Consider the following 11,928-nt stretch of genomic DNA (forward strand, 5'->3'; position numbering starts at 1 on the left):
GTGACGATTTGGGGGTTGCCACAATTTTCAAACCGTCACAAAAACGCATTTACGGTGTAGTGTGCACATATAGGCTGGTCGTTCATCCCATCCGAAAGTTTAGCGTAAACCAGAGCAAATGTTGTAACGCTGATCATATTGATCTATATTGTCAATCACTTTTGATCAAATTCAAAATTGAAAGTAAGTACTTACTTTCAAAAGCAAACTTTCCATATATATATACACACACGTACGTACGATCGAACGCAAACTTTCAAAAGCACTTTATGGGTGATGATCATAATCAGCTAGGGTGGGGCGTGGCACCCAATATTGGATGCATTTAATTGGAAATGTCATAATTTGCATTATAGCAATGGCATGGAGTTAGGTGCAGAATGCATTTACATAAGTTTGGTATGTTAGATGCATGGGTACAGTACTGCAGCAGAGGAAGGCCTCAAAATTCGAGGTCATTACTCTGCTGCTTGTATTGAATGGTACTATCCAAAGAGGAAAACGAGGGTGTCGGTATAGAACTGTAACACACATTTAAAACACAATAAATGGGTTCATTCATATATCGATCTCCCCAACAATAACAACCACCTTGTAAGGAGAGATCAGGTACGTACTGCTCCGATCTATATGTATCATGTGTTGTTAGCACTCGTTATCGCCTTAAAAACTCCCGTATTTATTTTCTCAAGTACAGTTTTTTGACTCATTACTGTTTTTTTCAATTAAATAATTCAATTTTTGATTAATTATTACTTATCACTTCTTACTTGTGATAAATGCTTTTGGATTGAATTGTTGAATTTTTAAAAATTAGGCTACGTTTTGATGCGCGCTGAGGTGATCCATATGTGAATTAGCAGTAAAAAAAAAAATAGTAAAATATATTAACAAAAAGATAATGAATAATATATGAATAATAGTAAGAATTTTATATTAAAATTGGTGCAAAAATAATGAACGACCCGGCCTGTACATCGACATGATCAATCAAATCAACGTGTGATATCGCTCAAATCAACTTAGAAAAAGATAAAAAAAGAAAAAAAGAAAAACCAGATAGTTTTGTGGAAGAAAGAGATAAGAAATCAGGATATTCAAATTTTCTCTATTATTTTAGACCCATAATTAATTTTTTGATAAATTATTTTGGGTACGTACTTCAAAGTCAATGGAGGAGTTTTGTTGAAATAGATCTACTGGAAAATGTCCTTGCATGCAATTTGGTACGACACTTTTCAGTTCACAATCGACAGAAGGCGTTGCCTACACACTACACCTGTTGCATGAATGCTTCAATCCCCAGTGTGTGCAGTACGAAACTTGGAATGCAAATCTTCAGGCTTCCCTCATCTACTGCAAATATATTAGGTATAGATCATTGAAGGTAATGAATGCATCTACCCGAGGAGGAGGACCTGCAAAATTATTTATTAGTTGAAACCTATAATTCACAAGTGATTGTGCATATATATCATGAAATCACCAAGGACTTGACAGTAGATCATGGGCCAGCTGGGATCATTAAATAACAAAGAAAAAAACAAAAAACCAAGCAGATAAATATAGCTCATAACCCTAATCTCCGACACAAAAAGCAAGCAGCCATGCATGATGCATGCAGCGACTTCTTCGATTTGGAAGTACTACTGCAATATTTACTGCAATATTTATAGCAGTAGTAATTGTTTCTCATCGATCTCCGGATAATCGACAAAAGTCATGGTAGATATATAACGTTGTTCATAAAAGTCAAATTCTGTACCTCCTCAATCAAGGTATCAATCTTGTCATTGAGGATAGTTATACGATGGGTGAGCTCGGCAATAGATGCCGATCGATCTTAATTTTCTTTGATATAATTAATTATTTTCAAGAATGTCGTCAAAACGACAACAAAGAAATGTACCTTCGTCAAATTCAAGTCCTGAATCCATTGAGGACTCCCCACTCGAGAAATCCGTTCCTGAAGATCAAGCTAACACAGAAGAGAATAACAGCCAGTCGACAGCTACCAGTAAAGAAATATTGTCGTTGATAATTATATATATAGTTAATACTTTTGTCTCAATAACTATATAATTATAATTATACTATGTATTATCATGTAGTTGATGCATCTGCACGTCGCGGTCATGGCTATACACGTGGAATCTCTCTTGAAAAAAATAGAAGAAACGAAAAACTGAAGATCACAATTCCTGATAATTCCATTGGAGGAGTGGATGATAGTGCATTAATGCTTTCCTCCTATATTGACACAGTAGTTTGAGCTTATGCTCCATTTTATGTGCGCTCATGGCGAGATGTTCCGAATGAGATTAAGGAACACATTCGAAGTCGTATGCTGGTGAGTTTACTTTTCAGTACATTTTTTTCACCTAAATTAGTATATTATATTTTTGACCTGATTTCCTTGTTAGGATGAATTCGACCTCGACTTTGGTCGTAGCGAGGATTTGAAAACTGTGAATGAGTTGATGGCTACACTATTCCGACGTCACAAAGGACAATGTCATAACCACCACTTCAAGAAGTTTGAGACGTTGGAAGAGGCTACGCAGTCTCCTTTTCAGCAGATGACGTTAGATGATTTGAGAAAGTGTTGTGATCTTTTCGCATCTCCAGATTATCAGGTATTTTACATTTATATCTTTTAATTATTTACATTCATATTCGTTTTATATATTATATGTATACATATTACAATTAACATTCTTAATATATTTTGTAGCACTTGAGTTCTACAAATTCACAGAATAGATCCGCTCTGACTGTCCGTTATCGTGCCGATTCAAGGTCATTCCACCGTCTTGCTGAAAAAATGGTAATTAAAAAATTATAGAATTCATTTATTTTCCTGATATTCTTTTATTTAAGTACTTACATTATCTTTTTAAAATTGCTAATGTCACTTTATTAGAAACGTGATGATCCTGAAAATTTTTTCTTCATTCATGTCTATGCTGCTGCTCACACTAATGAGCATAGTGAGTGGATGGATCCTATCGCTACAGATAATTATGTAAGCAGTATTAATTTTGTTAAATAAATTATTTATATAACATTTGAATAATTTATTTTTTATTTCTATTTCTTTTAATACGTTACTAACTATATACGATCATTACCTTTCAAATTGCAGGGAAAAATGATGGAGATGCAGGGAAAAATAACTATATATGTTATTTCAAAAACTCATGAAAAATGTTGTCTTTTTAACAAAAAATTGATTCAAGATTTTCTGGTAAAAGGTTACAATTTTTGCATATTGGTTCTGTTCAAGTTGCTGTTAAGCCTCTAATGAGAAAATGCATCAATGCTTCAGTACTTCTTTGTTTACGTGATGCTAGTCAAGAAATTTGAAACTAGTATCCTTGGCATGATCCAATCTTCTCTGTTCAGTGGTCCTGTCCACTTTGATTACTTTCTTTATTTTACTCATATTTTGGATGACCCTAATATTTTGAAAGTTTTGACTTTAAATATTTTAACCTCTAGTTATGAAATAGAAGAAGGTAGCAAACCTCTCACCATTGTTTACCTCATTTATTATAGGATTTTAAAAACTAATTTGAATCCTAAAACTATTTGGAAAACTTCAGGAAATAAAACTTTGTTAATCCAAAGTTCTACTCCTAATGCTACTATTCAAGTTCCAAAAATGATCTATTGGAAATATATTTCTCTTCCCAATGAATGGACTTTAGAATATGAAGTTCCTCCTATTAGATTTCCAAGGGACAAACTCAATCTTGATTATATTCAACAATATTTGGATGGCACTGATAAAATCAGTTTTGACCAACCTCTAGTAAACAATGAAAGAAGAAATTCTTTCACTGGAACTAGATTCTCTTTTCTTGGTTTCATTTCAGAAAATCCAGAAAGAAGAGACCAAGATCTCAAAAAATTTCTGAAAGATTCTGTAAAAACAGCCCATGCTGTTAACCCTAATTTAAAACTAAAAGGAGTTTCTACAACCTCTCAGGTTACTTCTGCTTATTATACTACTAAGAATGCTAAAACATCCAAAGGTAAAACCGTAAAAGAAGAAGCAGATAAAGAAGAAGAAGATACTTAACTTCATCTCTATCTCCTACAGCTTCAGATATGGTTGCGCCTATTCATCACATCTAGCTTACTATGATAAATAGAGCTTTTGAAATTGATTTAATTTCTTTATTTAAGGAATATAGTTCTATTGAAAATAGTGATAAGAGAAAAACTTATCATACTAATTTCTCTGATACTGAAAAATTACGTGTTAAAATAAAATGGAAAGAAAAAATTTATGCTCTTCAAAAGCATATACTTTTCTTTGATTTCCTTAAAAAATCATTATATTTCTAAACTTAGTTTAAATGTTGTTAAAACTAGTTTTGTCAAGAAAGAAGGCAATGTTGTAATCTTGCCACCCTCCTTTTGAGACAATTATTATTTCTCACAAGGGAACTGAAGTTAAAACTTCTCCCCTTAAGATACCCAATATTGATCCAAATCCTACTATTGCAATAGAGACAAAAAAAGATTATTGAACAAAACAATTTTGTTAACCAAACTCTCCATGTTATAGGACATCAGCTAGAGTGTATTGAGGAAAATGTCGAAAAACCTGTTTCTACACCTATTTAAAAAAAATATTTAAAACTGTTGAAAAAACTTTGATTATTTTACTAGAAGATAGGCCAAAACTCGATTTCAAAGAAAGGCCAATACTCTTGATAAAATCAATCAAATGCTTGCTGATATTAAGAAAGAACAACCCTCTACCAGTGCTTTAAATTGCAATGATAGAGAAGTTGTTATTGTTGAAACTGCTAAAGAATCATCTGACAGTGATTCATCTACTATTAAAGATATAGCTTTACTTGAAAATAATTTTCAAGATTTTGATTTAAAACCTGCGATCGCCAGATTTTCTTCACAAAGACTCAAACCAATGAGTCTGACGAAGAGAACTGGTATCCCAGACCAACACCTTCTGATTTATAGTTTGAAGAAATAATGTTTCAAATCCAGTCCTCCTATTCTGCTGACAGAATTTACGAATGGAATATTGATAGATTATCTGAACAAGAGATCCTCAATACCATGAGTAAAATGTCTATGGCTACAAATGCTTATATTAACAAAGCTCTCAGGCAACTTGAGATTATCACTATTTTAACTACCAATTTTTCTAGAATGCTTCGACATTGGTGGGATAAATATCTCACAGCAGAAGTAAGGGAAACCATTCAGAATGCTATTAAGCATTATGATGAAGAGTTGTCAATTTTTTATGAAACCATAGAAATGAGAATTCCTAATGCGTTAATACTTTGATCTACACTATTGTTAAACATTTTGTTGGAACTCCCTCCAACATTACTAACCGTATTAGTGATTATTTGAATAATTTGAGATGTCGTCAAATGTCTGATTATAGATGGTATCAAGTTGTTTTCATATCCAGAGTAATGCTTAGAGATGATAGTCATAAGCCTTACTTGAAAGAAAAGTTTATTGATGGATTATCTCATTTATTTGCTCACAAATTTAAGCATGAACTTATTGATATATCGAGACTCCTTAATTATGATGATTACACCTATAGTGATATCTTCAGCACAATTAAGAAGTTTGGTATTAGTATGTATAATGATTAAATAATGCTTCGTCAACAATTGAAGAATAGTAAGAAAACCTAATATGAAATGAGAAACTTCTGTGAACAATTTGCTCTTCCTCCTATTGCTCAATCTAGACCAAAAAAAAATATATATATTCTAGTAAATTTACCAAACCTCACGGTGAGAAAAGGAGAAGGAACCATGATGATTTTTACAAAAAATCATTCAAAAAACCTTCTAGTAAGAAAAAGAGTTTTCAAACCCCTTCAAAAGGGAGATGTTTTTATTGTGACAAATCTAGGCATTTTGCTGATAAATGCCCCAAGAAGCCCAAGAAATTAAAAAACAAGCTTAACCAGTTGAATTTTAATGCAATAATCAAGAAGATCTGTTTCGTCTCCTAAAAACAAAATCCTCCTCATCATCTGACATCAATGAATTCAATTCTAGTGATTTTGATTACCACTCAGAAACTGGATCATCTGATTCTCCCAATATTAAGTTTGATTATAATGATTCTTGTTGCAAATCTTTGGGTAAAACAATCAATATTTTAACTAAGGTAGAAAAACAAGAAAACCTTTTGTTAACTTTGATTTCCCAAATTACTAATCTTGAGATTAAAGAATAATATATTCAGAAGTTCAAGAAGAACATGGTTTGTTAAGAACATAAGACTTCTAAACAAAAAATTAATTTTCATGAAACTTTGGGAAGATTTGAAAAGAAAAAGTCCAAAGATATTTCTACAAATGATTTGCAACGTGAAGTTGTTTTCATTAAAAAAGAAATTATTGGACTCAAAGCTGAGATCAATAATATCAAATCTGAGACTGATTCTTTTAAACAAGAATTATTGTGTTTAAAAATTAATAAGCAATTTGATCAAGAAATTCCTTCTGATAATGAGCAAACAAATGATTTTGATTCCAGTCAAAAAGAAGAGAAATCTTTTGAGAATCAAATCTGTTTAATTCATCATATGATTCCTCCTAATGGGTTTCTAGAGTTTCTATTATTCTTTGCCATGAATCTCAATTTTTAGTGGTTTCTATGATTGACTCCAGCTCGGATATGAATTGTATCCATGAAAGAATAATTCCCAATAAATATTATGAGAAATCTACTGAGATATTATTCTCAACAAATGGATCTCAGATGAAGTCAAGTATGAGCTTAATACTGCTCATGTTTGCCAGGATAATGTTTGTTTTAAAATTCCTTCTGTGCTTGTTAAAAATATGACTGATAAAGTCATATTAGGAATTCGTTTCATTTCTTCTTTGTATCCATTTCTTTTTTAAAAGGATGGTATAACTACTGATTATTTTGGACAAAAAATTAAGTTTAAATTTGCTTCAAAATTTGAAATTGATACAGACAAAAATTTGAAATCTTTGCTTTCTGCAAAAACAAAGCATTTGAATTTCCTACAACAGGAAATCAAATTCAAAAAGAGTTCAGAACAACTCTCTAGTACTTTCTTTAGTAAAAAATCAGTGATTTTCACAAAAAACTGGTTAATAATGTTTATTCTAATCTTCCAAATGCCTTTTGGTATAGAAAGAAACATATTGTTTCTTTACCTTATATTAAGGATTTTTGTGAAAACAAAATTTCGACTAAAACTTGACCTATTTAAATGAATAGTGAGACTTCGAAATTTTACAAAAATGAAATAAATGATTTGCTTGCTAAACAAATTATTAGGCCTCGTAAATCTCTATGGTCTTGTGTTGCTTTCTATGTAAAACAAAGTGTAGAAATTGAGAGAGAGACACCCCGTCTAGCAATTAATTACAAACTTTTGAACAATGTCTCAGAGTGGAATAGGAATCCTATCCCTAACAAGAATGACTTAATTCATAGGTTATGTAATGCAGTAGTCTTCTTCAAGTTTGACCTAAAATCAAGATTTTGGCAAATCCATATTATTGAAACCGATAGGTATACGACTATTTTTACTACCCCATTTGGACACTACGAGTGGAATGTGATGCATTTTGGTCTAAAAAATGCTCCTAGTGAATTCCAAAATATTATGAATGACATCTTTAATTCATTCACTCATTTCACTATTGTTTACATTGATGATGTTCTAATATTTTCCAAATCTATTGATGAACATTGGAAACATTTGCAATCGTTTCTAGATATCATTAGGTTGAATGATCTTGTTGTCTCTGCTAAAAAGATTAAATTGTTTCAAACCAAGATCAGATTCCTTGGTTATGATATTTCTGAAAGCAAAATTAGACCCATCAACAGGGCTATCGAATTTGCTAACAAATTTCCTGATGTTATTCTTGATAAAAGTTAGTTACAGAGATTCCTTGGTTCTCTAAACTATGTTGCCGAATTCTACCAAAATATGAGGAAACAATGTTGTCCATTATTTGAAAGGCTACACAACAATCCTCCTACTTGGTCCGAAATTTATACTACTATTGTTAAACAAATCAAGACACATGTCAAGATTCTTCCGTGTTTTGGTATCCTTACTTATGGTTCTTTTAAAATCATTGAAACAGATGACTCTGACATTGGTTATGGTGATATTTTGAAACAAATTGTTTCACCAGGCTCATCTAAACAAATTGTTAGATTTTATTCTGGAGTCTAGAATAGTGCACAACTTAATTATAGTAATATTAAGAAAGAAATCTTATCTATAGTATTATGCATTTCAAAATTTCAAAGTGATTTGTTAAACAAAAAATTCTTACTACGCAAAGATTGCAAAAGTGTTAAATATGTTTTAGAAAAAGATGTTGAAAACATTGTATCAAAATATATTTTTTCCAGATGACAAGCTATATTAAGTGTTTTTGACTTTGATATTGAATATATTAAAGGTTCTGATAATTCTATTCATAATTTCCTTACTCGTGAATTCTTGCAGCAACCATAAACAAGAAGAGAGATAAAGGAAAAAAGATTGCACCACCTCCACCAATTCCTGATCTCAAACTCATTAAAAGTGAGTCTGCTTCCCCACTAGAAATTGCTAATAGGTTTACTACCCTTGGGAGTATCCTTACTGTTAAACCTACTTCATTTGCTTCTGTCATTGCTACCCCTTATGACCCATATGCTAAACCAATTTCTTCTGTTAAACCCGCTCAGTATTCCCCTTCTTTGAAAACTGAGTATATTAAATTTTTTTTTTTTTCAAAATCTGTTCTATATTGAATCTAATCGATCAATATATACAGATCCCTTCAAAATAGCTTCCAGCTATTTTCCTCCAAGTTTCTACTAGATTCCTGACAATCCGGCCAAAAACCTTTAGTATTATTTTGGTATTCTGCTCCAAACAGAATCGATTGTTATTAAACACATTTATGATAAAACTGATAAATCAAAATTGATTTATCACAATACTTACATTTTGCACATCATTATCGAAGAAGACTGGGGTACTCACCCCTTTACTTCAAAAAGACTTTCCAATTCTGAAATTGTTTATTGCTATTATGATTACATTGATGCCTGGTCCAAATTCATGTTATTTCAGACTCCAGACATGAGTTACTTCTGGTTTCTTAATTTTGATAAAAAATTCAAAGGTAAACTTCTCATTTGGTTCTTAAAACAGTGGGACCAGTTTGGCCTCATTCCTGAAGTTTTTCCTGAATAACTTCAGAAATCTATTAAAAGTTTTGCTAATGCAATTTTTTCAAAATTGGATCACCATGATTCCAAATTTCCCTACTCCTTTCATTTCTGCAAAAGGTACAAGGTCCATTGGATTCTAAAATGGAGTTAAGAGAGAAATGATAATCTGTTGGTTCGATACTGCTTTGTCGAGTAGTGGGATAGATATCCCCATACACAAGACATTGGTGATCACATTACTAGAGATTCCCCCCAAACTGCTCTAGATCTGAAAAATACTGAGGAATTCCCTATTATTGTTCATCAATCAACATTGCCTAGATACCCATTGATCCAAGCGACCACTACTACTGAGAACACTAAACAGAGGGAAAATGTTATTGCTTCCTCTTCTACAACTATTAAATCTGATAAATCCTCAAAGTCCAAAAAGAAGAATGTTCTTGGAGGACTTAATAAAAATGATTTGATCTATTTGTTAAAAAAGTCCATCGAAAATGATAATTTTGATGAATCTGATAACAAGTCAGAAGCATCTTCCGAAGCTTCAGTTGCTGACCCATACAACAATATATTTGGATATGATTCAGAAGATACCCCAAGGTTATCTGAAGATGAATGATCCGTCGGCACAAACAGACAAGAACTGTTGAAGGCTATCGCCCTCAAGACTAATTGGCCTCCTCACTTAATTCGACATTGGCAGAAGACAGACTACCGTCCTCCTAAGACTAATTAGTCTCCAACTGCCAGTACTACTTTCACTATTTACTTTCCCTATTTGCTTCAGTACTACTTTCACTATTTGCTTTAATAATTGTAATTTGTGCCCCCTTCATCTATAAAAGAGGAACCTTGCTTCAGAGGAAGGCATTACTTTCGTTTTAGGAAACATTTCCTTCCGAATACTTTCTCCTTCTCTCTCCCTTTCATACTTCCCGAATTTCTCTAGAAAATCCTTACGCCTTTTTGTTAATTAAAATTGTCTTTGTAAGAGTTATTTCATCATGAATAAATATTGTTTCTCTTATTAAGTGTTTTTAATTTATTTTCATTATGACCAAGTTCCAATTATCTAGTATGTCTAGTCATTTGGTCATACTTTTAGTTTATTTTCATTATCACCAGTTCCAGTTATCTAGTCCTGCTATTTTCATTACTTCCAATTCCAGTTGTTTAGTTCTGCATTACTTTCATTTCCATTATATCCAGTTATCTATCCCTATAATTACTTGTGCTTGATTTTTCATTAATCTCCTCCCTTCATTGGTATAGAGCTGTTATATATATATATATATAATCAATAGCCGGTTAATTAAGGCACCTAATGTCCGTGAAAATACTGTCAATTATAATGCCTCAAATTTTCTGCTTTTTAGACCAATTAATTATCACTACAACCAAAAAGCCTTTTTCTCGCGAGAATTCTGTCCGAAAGAGTCAGCATTACATTCACCTCTCTGATCCTGTAATTAACTATTGAATACATTAGGTTTTTTTTTTTTTTTTCTCGAAAAGCTTGCATTGAATAATTAAAAGAGAGAATACAAGAAAAGAGAGAATACAACAAGCTTGCATTGAATAATTCGGTTTCCATGATCTATTAACGTGGCATTATATATAGTAAGATCATCTACTGGAGGTTTTAATTAATTTGGATAGCATTATATGTTAAAGAAGTCCTTTAAATCCCATGCATGTGCAGTGTACGTATATATATACCTCTTTCTAAATCTTGGACATAAATTTAGCTATGATATTTTGATCTCATTTTGAAAATTTATCTTTTTAAAAAAGCAAATATTTATAATATTATATAAATTCAGAAAAATGGTCATGTGGATTAATTAGGTCATGATCTAGTAGTATCCGGTATCGTTATTGTACGCAGTATTATATATATATCTAATTTATTTTAAAAACTCTACATTCAAAATATAATCATAATTAATAACTAATAATAATCATACAGGTCATGCACAACTAGTAGTACTGCACGATATATATATATATATATATATATATATATATAAGGTAATTACATAATTAATATGGTTTCAGAACTGGGAGAAGTAGACGCTGAACCCTGGGTTTGCTGCCTTGCTTCTGTTCAAAACCACAAAAACAAAAGGATTTCATAAGCATGCAGCAACCAATTGCTAAAAGCCAAAAAAATCGCCAGCTGTTGCATGCAGATAGTGAAATGCATTTACTGATGGTTTCAATTTAATTATCACCTGATCCCAGAACCGCATGCATGCATTGTTATCTTTGATATTATATGCATTATCATATATGTCATGTAATTGATGTCCACTATATATATATATATATATATATATGAACTTCATGCTGTTTGACAAATTTGCTGCAGAGTGGTATGACTTATTTACTGGTAGTTAGTTAAAATATGCAACGTACAGTGCATGGAAGACAAATTATGTGGAAACTATAACAGATCATGAGAAATTTGTAATTAGAATTTTTGAGAATTCAATTAAGTTGCAGTGTTAGATCAGGTTGGACTAGTTTCATGTGGTGGTCATGTGTAGATTGGTTTTAAATGCTGACCAAGATAACAGGATTTTGAGTCATTAAAGTGATGCATACTGGCCACCTTAAATGCTTGGCCTGCCCTCCTTTTAATAGGTTTGATGGAGGCAATTTAAGAACCCTATTTAGTAGATACGCCCTC

The sequence above is a fragment of the Juglans regia genome, chromosome 12 (genome assembly GCF_001411555.2).
Source record: "Juglans regia cultivar Chandler chromosome 12, Walnut 2.0, whole genome shotgun sequence".
Classification (NCBI taxonomy): domain Eukaryota; kingdom Viridiplantae; phylum Streptophyta; class Magnoliopsida; order Fagales; family Juglandaceae; genus Juglans; species Juglans regia.